This window comes from Schistocerca piceifrons, chromosome 1 (assembly GCF_021461385.2).
Source record: "Schistocerca piceifrons isolate TAMUIC-IGC-003096 chromosome 1, iqSchPice1.1, whole genome shotgun sequence".
NCBI classification, from domain to species: Eukaryota; Metazoa; Arthropoda; class Insecta; order Orthoptera; family Acrididae; genus Schistocerca; species Schistocerca piceifrons.
This window is the reverse complement of record NC_060138.1, coordinates 53594552-53617075: the sequence shown is the minus strand read 5'-3', so window position 1 is coordinate 53617075 and position 22524 is coordinate 53594552. Positions and strand designations below refer to the sequence as shown.

General features: G+C 42.2%; 1 protein-coding gene across 3 annotated transcripts in view; it reads right to left on the bottom strand.

Annotated features, from left to right (window-relative positions):
* Positions 1–22251, bottom strand: part of LOC124801555 (nectin-4-like) — a 468485-nt gene extending 446234 nt beyond the window's left edge. For 2 of the 3 annotated variants that reach the window (XM_047263082.1, XM_047263085.1), the window contains exon 1: positions 22004–22241. The gene's annotated coding sequence lies outside the window, so the exon portion shown is untranslated. Of the gene's footprint in view, positions 1–22003 lie in introns of all 3 variants that reach the window. The other variant, XM_047263083.1, reaches the window with a different exon arrangement.
* Positions 22252–22524: the final 273 nt, after the last annotated feature.

The following is a 22524-nucleotide window of genomic DNA, read 5'->3' as shown; positions in this document are numbered from 1 at the left end:
AGTCATCTCGAGGCAGGAAAAATCCCCGACCCCACCGGGAATCGAACCCAGGACCCCGTGGTCGGGAAACGAGAACGCTACCGTGAGACCACGAGCAGCGGACTACTGTAGCTAATTAACGAAATATATGTAAAAGTGCCTCTGCGTAAACTTAAGAAGCACTGAAAGCATATTAGATCGTTTAAAAGACAGAAGAAGCGAACGCTTAAAGTTTATTGGTAGCAATCTGAGAAAGCGTACAACATCCATTAAAGAGTCTGTGCAACGTGTATCATATAGCCAGTAACTGAGCACTACTCAAATATGGCTCTTGGTGCTTCTCCAGTTGATTTAGGAGGAGTATATAGAGGAAAATCGCATTAAAAGGAAATAATTTGGGAAAATACAGACACCCTTGTTAATACAATACGATAATGAAGATAAATTATAACCTCAATCTACAAATGACATACCTTACTGTACCAGCAAAACTATAACATTCCCCCTAGGCATGCACTGTTGGACAATCTGCAAGCATCTTTGTCGAAAAGGTGAAAACTAAGTGATCATGCAACAGAACAAGCGTAGCCAGAAACTGTTACTGAAAATCTGATTTGTACGTAAACAGTTGCAATAACGTCTTATGGTTCCTTTGTTACAATTTCGTATCTAGAATAAAAATAAAAAACACGGACCAATACTTTGTTGCCAGAAACAGGCGAATGAAGTCTCACATGTATTTCATATCTGTGGTTACTATGATAATTCCGTAGAGACCATTCCAGTGGCGACAGAAAATTGATTGTGATATAAGAATCCACAGTTCATTGCTTCAGCTGTTCTTGACAGAATACGATATGCAAAATATTTGTCGACAATTTGAAGCGTGTTCGTAAATGACTGGACAGAAAGTCGTCAGTATTCTATGGCGGTAATTTCCGATACATGTTTGTATAAGAGGTGAAATAACATTGCAATTATACCATTCATTGATAACGTCATTGACTAACTACATAGGAAAAAACCACTGCACAGTTAAAGGAATTTTTCAGAAGGAGTTTTAATCCTCATTGCACCGGAATTCGAAACTAGATCCTCGTCAGTTACGTCACATAAGATCCACCTTTCCTTTTCTATGTTACAACCTGGGTATGTAAACGCAATGAAATGTAGAGCAGATCTTATAAAAAATTTTGGGAAGACAAAGGAGAGTCAACAAGCAGTATATGGAAATACAATTACAGTTGTATTAATTTTTGATAAGAAATAATAATAACATACTAAATATTCTCTAACTAGTAATACTTCTTTCAACTTCGAACTAGATGGCCAACTGTGCGTTGTGTAAAACTTTTTATCATATTGCAGCCCCTCCAATAGCTTTTTAAATAACAGTGTCCTACGATCATTAGCGTATTCTTTGGCTAATGGCGGATTAGGACTCAGATACACTCTCGATTTCTACAAACCGTTAGCCGGCCGGTGTGGCCGTGCGGTTAAAGGCGCTTCAGTCTGGAACCGCGTGACCGCTACCGTCGCAGGTTCGAATCCTGCTTCGGGCATGGATGTGTGTGATGTCCTTAGGTTAGTTAGGTTTAATTAGTTCTAAGTTCTAGGCGACTGATGACCTCAGAAGTTAAGTCGCATAGTGCTCCGAGCCATTTGAACCATTTTCTACAAACCGTTCACGAAGACGGACGTTGCAAGTCGGACTATTAATATTTTTTCCCTTCATCTATCCACACCTGGGAAGCTTGCTAACAAAGTATACCCACTGCACAGATGAAATTCGATCAACAATAGCCAGGGAAAAACTGGAAATTTGTGGTAAGGACGATGGGACCAAGTTACAGAGGTGATCGGTCCTAGGCTTACGCACTACATAATTTAACTAAAAATAACTTCCACTAAGGACAACACATACACCCATTCCCGAGGGAGGACTCGAACCTACGACGGGAGGAGCCGCGCAAACAGTGACAAGACGTCCTAGACCGCACGGCTACCCCGCGCTGCATTAGCCAGGGCGATAGCCGCTTTGTACAAGAAGGGAGCTCAGCTGACCGGTAAGTTGAGCCTGGTATTAAGGAAGAAATTGCACCTGAAGTCTTGCACTGTACGGAACAGGACGTTGACTGGCCGCTGTGGCCGATCGGTTCTAGGCGCTTCAGCCTAGAACCGCGCGACCGCTACGGTCGCACGTTCGAATCCTGCCTCCGGCATGGCTGTGTGTGATGTCCTTGGGTTATTTAAGTAGTTCTAAGTTCCAGGGGACTGATGACTTAAATGTTAAGTCTCATAGTGCTCAGAGCCATTTGAACCATTTTTAGAGACGTAGATCGTAAGAAAAATGGAGAAAAAAATACCTGGGAAGTTTTGAAATGTTGTGCTGGAGAAGACTATAAAAGATCAAGTGTACCGGTCGGATGACAGTGGACGATGTAATGGGGAGAGTAGGAGGGAAGAAAAGAGTTTGGGATCTAATTTTTCTGAGGAAGGTCGACTGCATCGAACACTGACACGAACGTCTCAAACATGTCGTCATTAAAGGGAAGATCGCAGGAACTACAGGATGAGGAAGAAGAAGAACGGATCTGGGTGAGTGAAAGATGAGAGGTACAGCAGACTGAAGGAAGAAGCTGAAGACAGGAACACTGGCGTCAGAAATTCCCCGTACGAAGGCACGGACTTGCCACTAGGAAAATTACTGCATAATAATAACCCAAGAGAGAACGTAAGATGGTAAGCATCAACGCACGCACTGTTATTGGCTGACACTACCTCACGCCGATGTTAATCACTGATGAGCTACTTGGCATTTTATGAAAAATTACACTCGTGTAATTCCTGCCCGCAATGTAAGGCGCAGTGCATATGAGACGTTACAGTCACCGCGATGGATATAAGCGCCACAGTACAACATGGCAAACCGTGAAATTAATCTCTGGTAGTTTCTATCAAAACTTCGCTGGCTGAATTTCTAGCATTTAATTTTAGCCGAATTCCGGTGCCAGCCAGTTAAGGCAACAAGTCTACAGCCCCCTTTTCTTTTTATAAAGCTTTCTCAGAAACTGTTACTCATCGAGACCAGTGTAGCCCTTTCGACGATTTATTAATGATCACAGAGCACGGGTACGGCGTCGGCAACCATGAAAGAAGATGAATGGACGTGATTAGCGTCAAAGAGACCATCCCTCGGCGAAAAAGCGCAAAGGCCACCGGATTAAGAGGAGCTCTGTGACACCAATGAAAAGCCATCCGGTTGACCCTAATTGTTCAGTTCAAGGTGACCGTGTCGTCTTCATCCTATTATGGGTTGTTCTCGGAAACTTGATAGTCTGGGTAATGCAGTGTGGAAGTGGGTCACGGATATACGAAGGTATTAAGAGAGTAATTTAACATGGGAAAGTATCTGGTAAAATCATGAATAGTCTAAAATCAGTGACTTTAAATAAAAATGGTGATGTCCCTACTAAAAGAAATCAGAAAGAGCATGAACATCTGTCGATAACACGTTTTCTGTATGCAGTAAATAAATTACCTCTGGAGGACACGCTATTATTTATCAGAGGAAAATAATGAATCACATGTAATGAAATGATGTCTCTCGTTGAGATGATTGTCAAAATTTATGTATTTATGTGGTAAGGGAAATGTTCAAATTTATCGCTGTAAATACGGCTAACTTAATGATACAGGTAACGACTACTTTTTCGAAATGTATGTTGACTCGCACACTGCTTACTGAATTAACGTTTCTTACTGTAAAATATGACTTACCTCGATTATAACAGGTTATTGAATGGAATTTCTTCTTCAACCGGTGCATTAAACACCGAAGGCAATCATGAGAACGTATATTGGTATATTATGCGGATAAATTGTATTTATCTGTTAAGAGCACAATTACTCGATTGCTGATGTCTGATTTAGGTGCTACTGTGTGCATTAAATCGTAATAAGGCAGAAAACTAAGCGTAATATTCAATAACTAAAATTAGTTTACTAATGATAACAACGAGGGACGAATATCCAGTTAGAAAAATTGGGGCAATCAACGCATTTCTCCAGGTAGAGGAAATATCATCTGTCTCCGGTAGTTTGTCTCCTATCACATGTTCGGAACAGAAAACAGCTACAAGAATCTAGTTAACAATGGTAGGATACGATGTTAATTAACGTAAGAACATCTGTAAAAATGGGCAATCAAATAATATGTCATAAAGACAGAATTTTCATTTGTGACAAGGAAGCCGTTCACATTCATCATCGTTGTTAAAGGTAGATCACCGATAGATATAAGAAAATTACTTTGACATATGCGATAGAGGAAACCCTTGAACTAACATAAACTACTGGTATGACATCTTCTGAAAGACATTAAAATTCAGGTATACTTTGAGTTGATTGTACGGGTGTAAGAGTATTAAACAGCTACCGGATATTCACGACGACGCATATACGTCAAAATCGAATTGGCCAATATTCTACAGAAAATAATGAAATATGGAATGTGTCTGTAGGAAGCGTAGTAGCACCTCTAAAGTTGTGAATATATAAAAAATGATATATCAGGCAGAATCAGCAGTACTATAACATTGTTCGGTAACGATGCAGTTATGTTCACGAAAATAGCGTCGTTAGATGATCGTAAACAGATGCTAAATTACTTGGGAATAATTTAGACTTGCTGGAATGAATGTCAGCTGTCTTTAAATGTGAATAATTGTAAGATAATGCTTATTACATGGCGAAGACTCCAATAGCATTAGACCACAAGACTGTTAGTGAAAATCTTGAGCACTTCAAGTCGTGTAGTATTTACGGGCAATGAAAAGATACAGTCTGAAACGCGATGACTGCGTAAAATCAGGACACGACCATAAGACTCAAATTTATTGGAAGGGTTGAGGGAGTGTGAACTGCATAAGGAAAGAAAATCGCATATGCAGCTTTTGGAGTCTCTTATCAAGAAGGCATGAGAAGAGTCATCGAACGTAAAGGTGCGGTGCTAGAATTGTAACAGAGTAGTGCACTCAATACGAAAGTGTACCAGAATCGCTCGAAGAATTCTAATGGTAATCCGTGAAAATTACACGACGTAGTTGCCGCGAAAGTCGACTGGTTTGATTTAGGGAACGTGGTTTCGAAAATGTGCGGTCATTACGTTGGCAACATCCTCCACCTCGGGTAGGGATCATGAGAGTGAGATGGGAGGGAGTAGGGCGCCGACAGAAGCGTACAGACAGTCAGTTTTCCCACATTTAACAAGTGAATGCAAAGCAACAGACCATCGATAATATTGGTGCGAAGTAGGGGAACTTGTATATTGGGACATTTTTCTGACTTTCGCCTCTAGCCAGCTTTGTAACTGAAGTTCAACATAGTTTCTTAATCCGATTTTAACTGATGGCATTTACGTCTTATGTGTCGCTGACTTTTTATGAAATTACGAAAATTACTCCGGAAAATTAAGGTTTTTCCACGTGTGAAAACATGTTCCAAAGTACAAGGTGATCATCTCTCTAGGAACAAACATTCTATTGAAATGTAATAGCGCTGCAGGCGAAAAAATTTTTCAACAGCATGTTTGTCATCTGTCCGTTGCATTATTACTCTACTATACGCCATTAGTAACACCAATAATAACGTATAGGTGAAATCAAATGAACCAGACATGCTATGAAAAAATAAAAACTTATTAGACACATATTGAAATTGAAGCAATTGGAACCGAACAAAGATTTTCCAGTTTCAAATGGTTCAAATGGCTCTGAGCACTATGGGACTTAACATCTACGGTCATCAGTCCCCTAGAACTTAGAACTACTTAAACCTGACTAACCTAAAGACAGCACACAACACCCAGCCATCACGAGGCAGAGAAAATCCCTGACCCCGCCGGGAATCGAACCCGGGAACCCGGGCGTGGGAAGCGAGAACGCTACCGCACGACCACGAGATGCAGGCTTTTCCAGTTTCAGTAAAGGTAAAATTGTTAAGTAATTAACGACACTACGCTCATTTACAAATAACCGATGTTCCATCGTGAAAGACCTTCATCTGCTTCATGGTACAAGATGGCGCATCTCCTACGAAAGCTGGCTTCACCGTTCAAATGTTATATAACTAGTGTTAAAAATACATGGCATTTTACTTACCACTTAATTCAGAACGGAAGAATTAACAGTGTGTTCCAGAAAACTTCAATATATTATACAAACCTTAAATGGGTAGAACGCGAACATTCCTTCATGTGATTTTGAAGTTCGTCATTAAACTGACGTACCGACCAAAATCGTTGTGTTAATTATCGTCTATGCACAACACTCTTCCCTACATATGTTGATGTGAAATATACCATTTAGTTTTTTACGGAAATGTAGTTTTATGCAAATATCACTGATACACGGTTTCTGATGAGTGGAACAATTTTTGTCTTTTAAATTTTTATCTTTTGCAAAATAGTCTCTAAAAGTGTCCACAAGAAACATTACGATCGAAAAATTAAGTATAACTCGAATCATGCCAAGCGAAGACAGTGAGCTGGGTGACAAATAAAAAATAGTTACGTGCCAAATAGCTATGATTTTTCTCCAGAAAATATTAAGTTTCTGTTTACAGTGTCATATTTCCTTTTTTTATTTTTATTAATTTTTTTGACGATTTTCCGCTGGTCTCTCTCGTGATGCATAAAACTGTACTCGATACACTCATAAAATGTGATATAACTGGGAGATGATGTGTAATGGAAATTAAGTTGCAAAATGCTTGTCAGGTAGGAATATTCTTCTTTTGTGCTGTTACGCTCGTGACAACAGAAGCCAAACTTTGGAACAGAAGGACCACTAAACAGTCAACTGACAACTTAAGGTCGCAGTGACGCACAGAGGAATTTTATGAATTTAGGTACCGGGGCTCACGAGTGCCCTGCAATATCCTGCTGGAATGACAGAAAGTTAAGTAATAGTAATGATTACAATACTGCTGACAGTATTAGAGGTCACGAGGTCTGACGAAATCCGTCTCATATCACGCCACTCTGCCTGCCTCTTATTTGTATTTAATATATGTGACTGTTTATATTAATGACAATAGGTTGAAGGATTGAAAATTAGTGCCCTAGCGGTCCACGCGGTTTACTGCCCTTATCGGATGAGGGAATCAAGATAATCAACTCACTACACGACAGGCTGCACAGAAGTTAGCACTTGAAAGTATTGCACGCAGTCGATACATACCTACCTAGTTCCGTCTTCTTATAAGACAAATACTAGTGACTGAAATTTATTTTCAACACAGGGAATGGCATCCTCGAAATAGAGAACGATCACATTGGCACTGAAACCGGGGGAATCGCTTTCGTACGCCGGTACTGTGTGAAATGACGGTCACGACGATGTCTCAAACCAGTGAGAGCCTCTAAAAATCCCATTTGTGACTAAAAACTCAGTCTAGTTCATTAATTTTGGCCCTGTAGGAGACAAACTAGAAATCAAATCACTTAAAGCTGAATAGTAATAACACTCGCTGAACAAAGCATCGATGTCTAGTACACCGCTATTTATAGGCCTGTTAATGCTTTATATGCAATGGCATTTGTTGCATTATCAAATCTGTATAAGACGCTTGCTGGGATATATATTTTAAGGTACTGTCGCAGTCGCAGTCTTGAGTAAATACGTAATTGTCTCATCTGTCGAGTTTGACACTAACAATGCCATTAAGGAAGTACAAGTTGTTTCAGTTTGAATCGGTGAGTATAGTTGTGAGGTGTATTTCCATCCACTGAGGAAGGCAATGATGCGTATCCGACATTCATCACTCACAAATACTTCGTAACAGTGGAAAATTTATACCTAACCAGGACTCGAACACGCGTTTCATCCTTTACGTGACCACCTACCATAACCATTAAGCAATCTGACCACGCTTCCAGGTCTGAATCAGACTGGTACCGTCGCAAATATATCCATCCGTCACTTCAGATCCATTCGCTTCATTTCAGTGCACTTAATTCACTTAATTCTTCACTCGGTTTTTCAGCATTTTTTGCTCCAGCTATTTTCAGGCCAGTAGGCGGGCGATCGTATTACCGCTGCCTGCGCGGGCCAGTGTTCACGTCTTTAGCGACGTTACCGTAGCAGCGGAAAATAAATTCTAGTTTCCTGCCTCCCTGCCTACAAACTGCTTTACTAAAGGCATAGTCTGTAAAAGGATAGAGCTTGCCTCAACGAGCGCACTACGCACGCACACATATGAAGACACACAAACGAGCGCGGTCGCACCACTCGTGAATATTTAAAGCAAGAGAAACTCGTCGTAAGTACAGATGTTTCATCCCCCTTGATTTATGCTTAGCTCCACTACAGAGAGCTTTCGAAGAAACTCACTCAGTCCTATTACGTGTTAATCAGAAAATCATGGCGACTGTGTACGTTTTCAGTCGTGTTCATGCTGCGGGTATAGTCTAGTAGCAGACGACGCGAACACAGCCTGCATTACGTTTTTTTTCCTTTTGGACGTTCTGCCCTGAACCTTCTCGCTATGCTCGATTGCAAATGTGTTCGACGTTAGGATGAGGGGATTTATCAGAAACTTTTGTATATAAAGACGTGTGGAAATATTTATCTGACAAATATGTAACAGGATAGAGAAAAGATCGCGTTGCCTGTGAATCAGTACGTAAAATGGACCGTTAAGTAATATCCTCATGGACAGTGATCGACTAAGAAATTCGGTTTATATTTGAAGTGACTCCAATTTTCAACGTTACTTATTTGTGTCATATTCATAACTGCATAAGCAGGTTAAAATTTTATCGTAGCACTGTCGCAAACAGTCTACTGAAACAAATAAATTACTAAAAAAAATTGACAAATGATAAAATGTGTTCCTTAGCCGTATGTCAGTCTGTAAGTCGAACGTCAGTTTACGTTCCTGTTATGGAACGGCATTTAGTGTCCTTTTGAATGCGATTCCTTTGACAATGGTAACCTTCATCTACACTTACATCTACAGCCATACTCTGGAAAACCACTGTTAAGGGTATGGCAAAGAGGACCTCGAATTTTACCAGTTATTGCGGCTTGTGCCCGTTCCATTCACTTACAGATCACGGAAGGAATAACTGTATAAACGTCTCAGTGCTCACTGTAATTAGTCTAACCTTGTCCTCGCGATATCTAGGAGAGCGATGCGTACCGACTTTTAGTTTATTCCTAGATTCATTATTAAATGCTGGTTCTCCAGAGTTAGTAAGCAAGCTTGCTCGAGGACAGTTTGCGCAGATCTTCACTTAAATGTTATAAGGTAGGCTTATTGTATTTCCGTGGTATCCTGCCGCCCTGCCACCTGCTTTACCTACAAATGACCCCCTGTGATGGTTTACGCTTCATTCCTCTGCGAAGTTTTCACCGGGTATCTGTATGAGATGAGCGATTCCAGTTTGGCTCGTTGATATGTAGTCATAGGCTACTGGGTTACTTCTTTTTGAGAACTACATCATTTTACATTTCTTAACATTTGAAGGAAGTAGCGCCACTATGAAGTCCTTTCAAGATCAGACCAAGTACCTGTACAGTTTTTTTTTTCGACACAGTAATTCATTTTAAGTAGCTGCACCACGTGCGAAAAATCTGCGGTTACTATTAATAGTGTTTACAGGGTTATTAATATACAACAAGGAGCACGTTTGAAATTAAAGAAAATAAGGAAGATTAAGTTTTAACGTGCTGTTGCGCGGTACCATAGGATGGGAAAACGGTAATTGGCCGCGCCGTTTCCTATGGAACTACCCCGGCATTTGCGTGGAGAAATTTAGGAAGATCACTGAAAACCTAAATCCGGAGAGCCGGAGGCGGGTGTGAACCGTCGTCCTTCAGAAGGTGAGTCCATTGCACTGACTACTGCGCCGCCTCGCTGTGTATTTTACGCAATGTCTACGTCTGTCGACGACTCGACATCGCAGATAAATGTTGAGCCCTTATGCAGGGAAATCCTCCGTCCAGCCACAAATTTCGCTTGATACCTCATGATACGATAATGAACAGATAAAGTTACTAGTTTCAATTTTGCATTTTTTTGCTTACCCTTTACACAGTGGTAATGACCAGATCCCACGATTTCATACGCTGTAAAAATACTAATGAAGTTTCGAGTGCTCCCTCGGAAACAAGGTCACGTATGCTCATACAAACATTTAACTGAGATTATCTTGGAATATTACGTCTTCCATAAAATGAAACATTGTCGCTGATTTCCAACGGGGGTCTTTCTACGTCCCCACAAAATTTTAGCTGTTCAAGAGGCATTCCTGTATTTCTCATATTAATGTTGTGATCTCGACGGTTAACTATAGCTGATAACCTACGATACCCTACTATCATCCTGGTTTAGGATGTCAGGTTTATGAATAACATCCCTTTCACGTCTCGTACTACCAAACAAACTAGGCTTTCAAGGGCTGCCTAGAATATCCGATGAATCCTAATATTCTCATCGTTTTGTGACTATATAAAAGTATAACTTTTTTTATCTACGTTTAGAATGCAATCCGTTCTGCCATACTCACGGGGATTCTTTTTTAATCTGGTCCTCCTGAACTCATGTGTAACATACGGAGTCGTTTCACAATTTGCACTTGTCAGACAGGACTCTCAGCTGTACAGCAAAGCCGGCTGAAGTGGCCGTGCGGTTAAAGGCACTGCAGTCTGGAACCGCAAGACCGCTACTGTCGCAGGTTCGAATCCTGCCTCGGGCATGGATGTTTGTGCTGTCCTTAGGTTAGTTAGGTTTAACTAGTTCTAAGCTCTAGGGGACTAATGGCCTCAGCAGTTGAGTCCCGTAGTGCTCAGAGCCATTTTTGTACAGCAAATTTGTCTCACTGTTTGTCTGAGTGTTGTTCTCACAACATATCTGGCCCTCTACTTTTAACACACGTATCTCAACTGACTGCTGTCAGGCCTGCTGATCTACCGGTAAAGTGTGTGTCAGGAAACGAAGAAATCGCGGAATTTAATTCCGGCCGGACCACGGAAATTTACAGTCCGACTCTAATCTAGCGTTCTTAGCGATGTGATCAGTCGCCAGAAACAGCAAGTGGTTCGGATTCCGCTTTAAACAGTAGGTCACCTTCCACTGCTGCTCAACTAGGGACACGCAAGACGCCGAACTGGCGTCGAATTGAACGGTCTGCACACGAGACAAACTTGTTACAATATATTACAAATTACGTATAAATGAGCTCAGAAATTGTCGAGTGCGCAAGAGAGGAGAGCACCCACCAATGAAGTGAATCGTGCGATTAATTTCTTTCGCTGGTGAATGGAAAAGATATGTCAATATGGTTGTGAGATTACTTAACGTCTTATATTCCAACTTTTATTTCCAAATTTACAAGTTCCATGAGCCAACAAGAACGTTATTTGATGGGAAAAATCTTACTGGGTTAGGACTTCAGTTTAAACTGCCGGAAAATTTTGAGATGAAATGAAATGAGCGTATGGCATTGTTGGCCAGGAGGCCACATCCGGGGAAGTTCGGCCGCCAAGTGCAGGTCTTATTGCAGTCGATGCCACACTGCGGGACTTGCGCGCCGGTGATGATAAAATGATGATGAGGACAACACTACATCCAGTCTACGAGCGGAGAAAATGTCCAACCCGGCCGGGAATGCAAGCCAGGCCCGCATGAGGTAATTTCTTGCAACAGCAAAAAAAAGGACTTATACTATTCTATGACGTGAATAGAGCGATAATATGTTTTCGGTGAAAACTTTTTAGTGAAAATAGGGGCTATCCCGAAAGATATGAGTGTTTTGTTTTTTTTTTTTGTTTTTTTTTTTTTGCAAATGTACTCATAATTATTCAAAGACTGAAGCAGTTACTTCCCGCGAGACATATAACGAGGTTTCCCACTGGATCGAAAATTTACTAACAGGCAGGGCGCAGTACAGACACCGACGTAGTACCTGACGTACCCTAGGACAGAGAAACCAGGCTGTCGCTATTCATCTTCAACTTTGCTTTCAGGAGTATGAGGTTTTTGAACTATTATCTACAAGAGAATGCTACGTACTAAAAATTGTATTAACATACGGTTAGACCCCTAGCAAACAACCTGGTGTAAAAACTATTAACTAGCTCTCATTATACAGAAATCTAAAATAGTGCACCACACGTAAAGTAAAAGTTTGGATATTGCTTAACTACCTGATTAATGAGTCACAAATAGAGTCAGTAAACCGACGCATATGTTTCAGAGTAACTATGGGTAGAAATACGGAACAGAAACAACGTAAAGTCTCAGCTACAGGTACAAGAAATGGCTGTGTACGATTCTAGTATACTGTGAAATCACAGTCTGGATCTAAAACAGATTGTATAGAAATCAGTTCTACTGCTCGTACTGCGACCCATATGCGGTCGGAACAGCCGAGAACAGCGAGCGTAGCTGGTGACAGGAATTAATAGATATTTTGACAAACCTTAAACTGACCCACTGTCGGCCCACTCCTCGTGAGAAACTTGTTTAGAAGACTCCATGAAAAGCAGTTCAGGGCACGCCCCTGCCCCACTACGTATCTGTTCCTTGGAGTAAGAACGGACATCGCCAGGTGACGGAGATCAGCGCTACATACGAGGGTTGGAACTTAAGTAGTAGCAACTATTTATTCACAACCGATACAAAAGAGTTACATGGTTCAAATGGCTCTGAGCACTATGGGACTCAACTTCTGAGGTCATTAGTCCCCTAGAACTTAGAACTAGTTAAACCTAACTAACCTAAAGACATCACAAACATCCATGCCCGAGGCAGGATTCGAACCTGCGACCGTAGCGGTCTTGCAGTTCCAGACTACAGTGCCTTTATCCGCACGGCCACTTCGGCCGGCAAAAGAGTTACATGTTTGCACCTGTTACCGTTCTTCAAAGTAGTCACCAGCGTTGTGTAGAACCCGTTGATAGCGAAGTGGAAGGCGTAGTATACCGTTAGCACAGCATGTTCTGTTGATGGTGCTAATGGATCGGTCTGGTTACGGTGATTCTCGTGTACGACTGTGATGGTGTTATCCTAACGCGTTACGTTCCTTCACGGCAGGCCGTCAATGCACAGTATTACTGTTCGTTTTTGGAGCATCACCTGCGACCAGCTTTGCGAAAGAAGCGGCGACACTTTCTGCCCAACCCACTCACCATTTACACGACAATGCGCGAGCGCATACAGCGAAGGCTGTGGCTACTTTGTTCCGTCGATGGGACTGGTAAGTACTCTACCATCCACCTTTATCCCCGCACTTAAGCCCTTGTGACTTTGATTAGTTTCCAAGTTGAAGGAACCACTTCGTGGCATTCGCTTCAGAACTGTTCCAGAGATTCGACAGGCAGTAGACCGCTCCATTAGCACCATCAACAGAACAGGATCTGCTAACGGTATACTACGCCTTCCACATCGCTGGCAACGGGCTCTACAGAACGGTGGTGAATCGTTTGAAGGACAGTAACAGGTGCAAACATGTAACTCTTTTGAATCGGTTGTGAATAAATATTTGCCACTATTTAAGTTCCAATATTCGTATGTATATCCTCTTGGATATGCGTGTGTGTTAAGGCATCGTTTCCGAGAGGAGAGATGCGCCGGCCTCGGATCGAATGATCCCGGCGGATTAAGGGACAAGTTCGGTGTTGGGCCAGCCTGGATGTAGTTTTTATAATGTTTTCCACATTCCACGAGGTAAATACCGGGCTGGTACCAAAGTCTCGCCTCAGTTGCACGATTCGAAAACATTTCGAAAACTTCCGCTCACTTTCACATCAACGACACTACACGCAGGCAGTCGGTGTGCACGTATTCCATCCCAGGGGCTTCCGCGGAGGAGATGGGGACGGAATATGGCCACCAGTTAAAAAATCCGCAAATTACAATGCTGATCCTGCGTCGATGCGGGGCTATGGCACAAGCAAAAGGAGAAAGAGAAGAAGAAGTATAAAAGAATAACAAAATTATAAAACAATTTCATTACTTTTATCGCAATAGCGCATTACTTTACAGGTGATTACTTTTTTCGGTCGCTAGACAATCATCTTTAGACCACTCATGCCAGACGTCCTGTGTTTGCGTACACTGCAGGCCGCAACGCCGTTCACTGGAAGTGATTCTCGGAACATGGTCATCAGTGAGCGAAGCTTGCGATAAGCTATTCGTTACTCCAACTAATTTACAAAGTGAAATTCTGTAGCACGCATATTAAGAGATGCTTTTTGAGTACAATGTCAATATATCATAGTCACGAGATATAAAATCAATTTCGTGACATGCAGGCTTTGACTAACATTAAACTTTTAATTAGTGACGTGCTACTCTTCGTGACGAGGCTATATCAACATTGTACTCATGTAAACCCGTTAACCAGTGTGGAACAGAATTGCACTTTGTCACCTCGTTTGCGTAACTAACAGTTTCATTAACGCTAAGCTCTCTCATGAGCGTGTTCCGAGAAACACTTTCCAACGATGACGTTGCAATCTACAATGTACATAAAAACACAGGATATGTAGCATAATGATCGGAAGATGGTTGCCTTGTAAGCGAAATTAATAATCAAATGTAAAGTAATTGCGATAAGATCAATTAAAATTTTTTTATAACATTTTGGCATGTTTTGAGCTTATTTTGGGGACCGTCCACGCAAGATATAGCAATGAACATCTCCTACAGAAACGTAAAATCGGTCATCCTTTCGACGCGGCATCCGTGAATCGAATGGGAAGTGATGCCAATGTGCGGTGCAATAATCTGTACACTCTGTCACGTATTTCACAGTTATTCGTAAAAAAAGTAGCCGTAGAACATTAATGATGAGTCCAGAATGAGATTTTCACTCTGCAGCGGAGCGTGCGCTGATATGAAACATCCTGGCAGATTAAAAGTGAAATGAGATTTTCACTCTGCAGCGGAGTGTGCGCTGATATGAAACATCCTGGCAGATTAAAAGTGAAATTAGATTTTCACTCTGCAGCGGAGTGTGCGCTGATATGACACTTCCTGGCAAATTAAAACTGTGTGCCGGACCGAGACTCGATCTCGGGAAAGGTCCCGAGTTCGAGTTTCGGTCAGGCACACAGTTTTAATCTGCCAGTAAGTTTCATTAATGATGTGTTTTAGGGAAGCTAGACTGAAAGCCACGTGGGACATTTCTGGAGCTTTGGTGTATCACTTACAGATCTAGTAAATACGGAAGGCTCCATTCCAGTCGCGGCCCTCACCTAATCCGATGACACCATTGAGTCAAATGACCACTATCTCGTAAAAGATCCACCAGACGTGGGTTTCCACCGAGAAATCACACTCATTTAATAGACGGCACATGTTAAGATCACGTAGGACACAAATAGTGAAAGGTGCAGACATTCTAGCACAGCTCATATCACTTCATGTCTACAAATAATGTCACATAATGTTTCATAGTTTGCCACTACATTCACTTGTTTAGTATCATTTGGTCATAAAATGTGTTACCTCTTTGTCTCGACATAGAGTTCGTTACAAATTAGCGCTGAATTTCATTTAGGGAGCCCTAAGCTTTGGTCTGATAATGGCAATAACCAGAAGAGGTAATTGTAAGTAATAAAATCATTTATCACTCTACACGATATTATTCCCAAAGTTCATTACAATTGCGGACACGCTAATGTCAAATTACTTCCTTTTTGAAACTAGATATACGATATTATTCCCAAAGTTCATTATAATTGCGGACACGCTTACGTCAAATTACTTCCTTTTTGAAACTAGATTTACATCACGGGCGCAGGCTCCTGCAAGCCCGACGCATGAATCGGCCGTACCCTTGCAGATCTCAGTCATGAAATGCAATAATTCATGGCGACTGTTTGGAGTGTCTCTATTTTGTAACTTATTTTCGACCAGATTCAACTGTGGTTAGGAAAACGCGAATGTGCATACAACAAAAGCCAATTATATGCCTGTGCGAGTTTCCTCCGCGACGCGTTACCTTAACTTCAGGTGGATCTGTGGCTTACAACAGTATTTCTTTCCTCGATGTAGGCAGCTGGTTGCTGTACACTTGATTTCGTTACAAAATAAATTATTTCTGGGCACTTGTCATCACAGTACGGTTGTTAAATCAATTAAGTTTGCAGTATATTCGCATATAACGCAACGCTTCAGAGCTATATTGTGGTAACAAGATAAGAATAATACCTAATTTATATAGAAATGCAGTGAAAGGCAGACAAAACGTACCACCGAGGAAAAGAAATGCTAATTTCATTCATTGACACGCCTAAGATGGGTGTGTACGCCACGAAAACGCATAGTGGAATAAACTTAGCATTTATGACCCATAAAATTGTTTTAATTTTTGTTTTATTGTATCAATTTTCCTTTATGTTTCCTCGTAAACACAAAATGCGAAGACAATATTGTTTCCATGCGCTTGTCTTTCTGATTTCCCTCCATGTAATAAATAAACTGACAAGCGTCAGTATACATTGTTCAAGTCGGGCCTCACAGCTCGTAAATATCCGAAGAAAGTAATTTTTCACAGTCACGATGAGTTGCCGAAAAAATAAACCTTTATTTACTGTCAGCTTTGATCAACTGACCATCGCGAAATAATACGAAATGATTTCATCAGCTTTTATGGTATCGCCGTCACAGTAGTGTAAACCATCAAGTAATAAAATAATAAAACTTTCAGGGCAGATGAAACTGCCGTTAGTAGTAACATGTGTTAACGTAAAATGAATATTTGTTTCTGGAACGGAATGTACACTGTCCTCTATCTCTTTGGCAGATTACAACGGTGTACGAGGCCGGGACTCCAACCTGGGACCTTGGCTTACTCGGGCAATAATGCTCTTGCCGCGTGGATAGCCAGTGCATTAACATAGTTAAATAACGTCAGTACGCTGTCAATATTCATGTTTTATCCTACGCTGTGGAGTTGGATCTGCATACTGAAACGAGCATTTGCGTTGATGTACTCTGCGAGAAGATCACCTGCAGTCTTAAATCGATCGTTGCTGTTGGCAGGGGCTTACGTAAGTATTTAGATTAGTACCTTTACAACTCATTATTGACGTAGTACCTGATGGTGACAGTTTTCAGAAAGGCTTCATTTTCTGTTTACGTCAGTAAAGTTTGATTTCCACGTTTATAAGATCTATCATGATTGACGGCACGTAAGTTCGATTTTAATAAATTTCCATGGCAGAGATAATATTTTTTTGACAAATCAGTACGGATTTACAGGGCATCATTCATGCGTGCCGTATTCTCGAACGATATCTTATGAGCAAAGGACGATGGGGATCAAGCAGATGCCATATTCCTAGATTTCCCGAAAGCGATTGAGATGATGCATCACTGCAGACTTTTAAAGAAGGTCCGAGCATACAGTATAGGTTCCCCAGTACGTTGTCGCCGATAGCGAGTGTTCGTCAGAGACAAGGATATCGTCAGGAGTGTCCAAGGGACGCTGGTCAGGACTGCTTTTATTTTCTATACACGTACATGATCTGACGGGTATGGTGAGCGGCAACCTGCGTCTGTTTGCTGACGAAGTTGTGGTGTATGGGAAGGGGTGGTTTTAGAGTAACTGCAGGAGAGGATACGAGATGACTTAGAATTCCATTTCATGTGATGAATGGCAGCTTACTCTAAATATACGACCAGAAATTGAAAGCTAATACTCATGAGAAGGAATAACATTCCTGTAATGTTCGAATACAGCATTAGTAGAGTGGTGTTTGACACACGACGAATAACTATGTAGGCGTAACGTGTGAAAGTGATTTGAAATGGAACAGGGAGGTAAGCATGGTAATGAGAACGGCGAATAGTCGACTTCGGGGTTTTGGGAGAGTCTTAGGGAACTGTGGCTCATCTACAAAGGGGTCTTTGTAGAGGACGTTTGAGTGACCCATTCTTCCGTGTCTGGGATCCGCACCAGATCGGACTAAAGCAAGAAATCGAAGCATTTCAGATGCATGGTGACAGATTAGTTAGCGGTAAGTTCGAACCACACTCGAGTGTTACTGAGATGCTCAGTGAACCCAAATGCTAGTCCCTGGAGGCGTTATTTTCGCGAAACGCTGAAGAGAAAGTCTAGAGAAAAAAAATGGCTCTGAGCACATTTAACATCTGCGGTCATCAGTCCCCTAGAACTTAGAACTGCTTAAACCTAACTAACGTAAGGACATCACACACATCCATGTCCAAGGCAGGATTCGAACCTGCGACCGTAGCGGTTGCGGGGTTCCAGACTAAAGCGCCTAGAACCGCTCGGCCGCATCGACTGGCTCTAGAGAGCAGGCATTGATAGTCAACTGCAGAACGATTCTACGGCCTGCAATGGACATTTCGCGTAAGAACCGCGAAGGCGAGATAACAGAAATGGCTCGTGCGGCGGTGTATAGACGGTTGTTCTTTTATGAAAGGAAATTACTAGTCGTGATAGATGGCACGCTCCGACATATACCTTGCGTTGGCTTGCGGAGTATGAATGCAAATGTAGATGACCTCCTTCAAGGCGTTTTACCGTTTGTAATGAAGACATTTCATTCTCGGCAAACGGAAAACGGGGAATAAATAGGGCTGCTATTTAGAGCGGCGACTAGAACCGTTGGCTTTCTATGGTCGGTGGAGGAGCGCCAAAGTTTTATCCCCGTCGTGATCCTAACTTTTCGACTCGAAAAGCGAGCGGAGTGAGTGTGCGTTAGAGAGAGGGAGAGAGTAGGCAACGTTCGCGGTTCATTAAACAGAAACGGGTGGCGCGCTAGGCGTCAGTTAACGCACAGCCTGTGGCCGTGGCCGTCAGATAACTACCCGCAGCGGCGGCAACGCGCTGTTCCCGGCCTCACGTTCAACAGCCACAGGAGTGTCAGTACTCGGAGAACCAAAATCGTATCGCAGCAGTCACCGCAACTCGCTGCTTTACCAATATTAGTACACAAGCTACGTCGATTCATCATATCATGTACGACTACTGCTCTGACCTCAATATTTAATTTTGTGCCAACATTGTTGGGCCGCAATCGAGCGACAAACTCTAATCCAGCAGCAGTGGTGAGTGTTGATTAAGACGTATACCTGCGCGTATTTATTCTTGTAGTTACAGTGGTAATTAGGAGTCTGAGAAGTGACATTAGTGATACATGTAAAAAACAACTGGCGACCACTATGAAGAAGAAGTGAACGAATTCTTCTTTCTATCTTGGAGGCTAATCCACGCCTAGCGGACCAAGCATGTGAGATGCAAGAAGCGGACCAGCACAGTGAAAGAGGCCACTGATCGCTAAAATAAGTTTTCAGGTATAAAACACAGACATGAATTAGAGGAAAAAAATTCTGATGGTGATTCTGGAAGCGAATCACGAGCTGTGGGAATACAGGAAAACAAGAGAATCGAAATGTTGGAGATGGTATGGGATAGAAGGATGTAGAAAATTTCGGGAACCGATATGATAAGAAATGAGTAAGTCGTCCACAGAATCGGCGTGGAAAGGTATATGTGGGAAAATCTGATGTGAAAATGCGACAGGATGAAAGGGCTTGTAGTAAGACACAATGCAGTGTCTTCAAAGGTAATAGAATAAGTTGTACGAGGGGTAAATTCCCACAAATATTGAGGAGCTGTCATGTAAGTGCTACTCTGAGATGAAGAGGTAGACACAGGAAGGAGAAGAAATCGTGGCAGCCTGCGGGCCGCGTTGAACCACCCAGAAGTCTGATGAAAGAGGTTTAGTTTCACGGTCGGAAAGATTGCTTATAAATTCATGGTCAAAAGTATAAGAAGCACTCTGCTGATAGTCATTTAATCTAAATGCTAAAAATTATAAAATTATGCAGTTCATTCGATTATAAACGGAGAAAGACATTTCGACAGTAAATTGGATTATATTTCTTCCTATCCTGTCCATGAGATTCGCCTTTGCGTACTGCATGTTCTCAATTACGGGACACTTCCAGCATGGAGAAGGGGTAGGTCTTAGAATACAATCTAGGAGATCTTGTAAGACACTAACAAACGCCCAGCATTAATGATCCTCCACAATACTTCAAGCTCGGGCACCAGATATGATATTATTAGCTGCTTCGACTTACTACAAGTCCACTATCAGACGATTTATTTAAGAAGAAAGCACCAGTACGATAGTAAAGGGCTAGCCAAATTAATTATAAACTGAACTTCTATATATAAATATGTGCACCTGACTACGGTACCTAGTAACTAGTGAAATGTATTCAGGGACACATAAATCTGTAAAAATCTTTAATTTATAACTTAGTTACCTAGTTTTTTACTACTCCTCTATTTTTCTGTTTTTAAATACATCTTCTAACGGCGATTTAACAAATACGAGTTGCTGATGATACCATTTCCGTGGCCGGAGCCTGAAATATGTTAATTTAAGAATAAGGTTGTAGGAGGCGGCCATTGTCTTTACTTAAGCACGTCAAGTTAGACTTACTCTCTACAATTCTTCAAATTACTCCACACTCAAACTATATTGATCGTTTGAACAGATAAGCTGTATCGTAAAATTCTTAATACCGACCTAATCTGTGAATGACGAAATCCACTTTTCAGATTTCCATTTGAGAATAAGTAAAAGCACTATATCTCTTTGTATTTCGATAGTTTATTTCTTATCACTTGACTCTTAAGTTCTCAATCGATTGCGGCTGCCGTGTTGGCCAAACATCCACAGCCGTGCCAGTTACCCATTAGCGGACGAACGGTGAACTGATACATGGCTTGGACTGAGGCATTTACATTCGCGAATGGTGCACTAACGACACAGTAAAGTATGTCAGTATGTGTGATGTTAAGGCGCATATGGACTTTAACGTGTACGTCATCCACGCCACAGTACTTAATGACGATAAGTGTCGTAGAACGCAGACCTAGAATCATGGCGTGACGGTGACGCCCTGGATTAATATCCGGGTCGATCATCGTTCATTTCATGGCCTGTGCATCAAGAATCAAGTTTTACCCTCTTCCATTTAGCCAGATGCCTTTGTGACTCCTCAAAAGAATAAGAGCGAGACTGGTTACCCTCGCCCCCTGCGTCGAATGAGAGCCTTTCCTTCGTCTCAAAGACACTGATATCGATGACGCGAAAATTTTTACCATCCTCTTATCAATGCTTGTGCTGTTAATTAAGGCAAGTGTATCGACTGGATGGTAAAAGCAAACAAATATTGCGCTCATTGCTTTGGAGCCTATCCATTTGAGAGCTCACTTGCCAATCTCTCTGTCCTTAACTGCTCAATACCCTTCCGTCAGATTCGTTTGTATCTTTACCAGAAAAAAAGTTAGAAAATGTTACTCCCATTCAAGTCATCAGAGACAGAACGGAAGATCAAATTTAACATGTATGGGAAAGGATTCTGTTTACTAAGTTATGGAGTGTACTGTCACATCGGTAAAACCACGGTTAGGATGCCCAGATGGCAAAGATAATAATGCACCTCGTGAATATTACTTATGTTTTACGCTATCCACAAAGGTTCTCTTGATACGTACGCATGGAGTATGTTAATAGAGTCTTTAAATCAACCATGTTTATTCCTTAAGTATAATGATTGGATTGCATTCAAAAAGTACAGATATTAATCAGTCAACTATATATCGAAGGCTGCATACATTATACATGCATGTTGGTTGTGAAAGCTTCATAAGGTCTTCCATGTAATATTTGCTATAAATGTGGAATGTACAAAATATTTATCTCTGTGTACAGGCCACAGAACGTCGACCCGTTCTGTAACAGATGATAGTGTGATTTGAGTACATTAGAACCGCTGGGATCAGTTGCTGTCCAAGCAGGAGCTGTCAGCAGTATTTGAGCTCTTCCGGGACAGAAGGAGCTCTTGATCAAAGGGGGAGTGGCCGTCTGACGAATGAAGGAGAGCTAAGAAAGCGTTTCATTATGGGTGCGCGAAACAGAAGGGCGAATTAAAAAAGCAGCTAACGTTTTTGAAGTATTACCGTTTTAGAATAGCGCGTTCAGCGGTACGTTTCTCCACGAAGTCTTTCGGCGGCTCATAGAGGATCTTGCGCGGGCACTGTGCGGCGGTCGTGGTTTCCTTGGAGACACCTGCCGCCCGCCGCGGTGGGCACTCCGCTGACCGGCGGCTCACCTGCTACTGTGCGCTGCGCGGGTTGCCTGCCGCTGCCAGGGTAGGCGCGTCGCGAGACGCGCGTCTGCAAATCCACGACCGCGCGCTCCGCCTGCCCAGCCAACACTGCGCGGTCCGCGAACTGCACGCCGCGCGCAGCCTCCAGATCGCCGCTGCTGCCACCTGCCGGAAGCCGCCGGAACGCGAGCCTCCGACCGCGTCGGTGGGATTAGCGGAAGGCGGCTGTTTGTCGGCGGCGGTGTCGGCGTCGCCGGCTGGGCAGTCGTTACGGGCTTTCTCGCCCTGATACCGACGACATTAACTCCTCGCATGACGCCCAACATTAGGAATTTGGTTTGTCGTCACATACCGCATTATCTTCATCTGCAG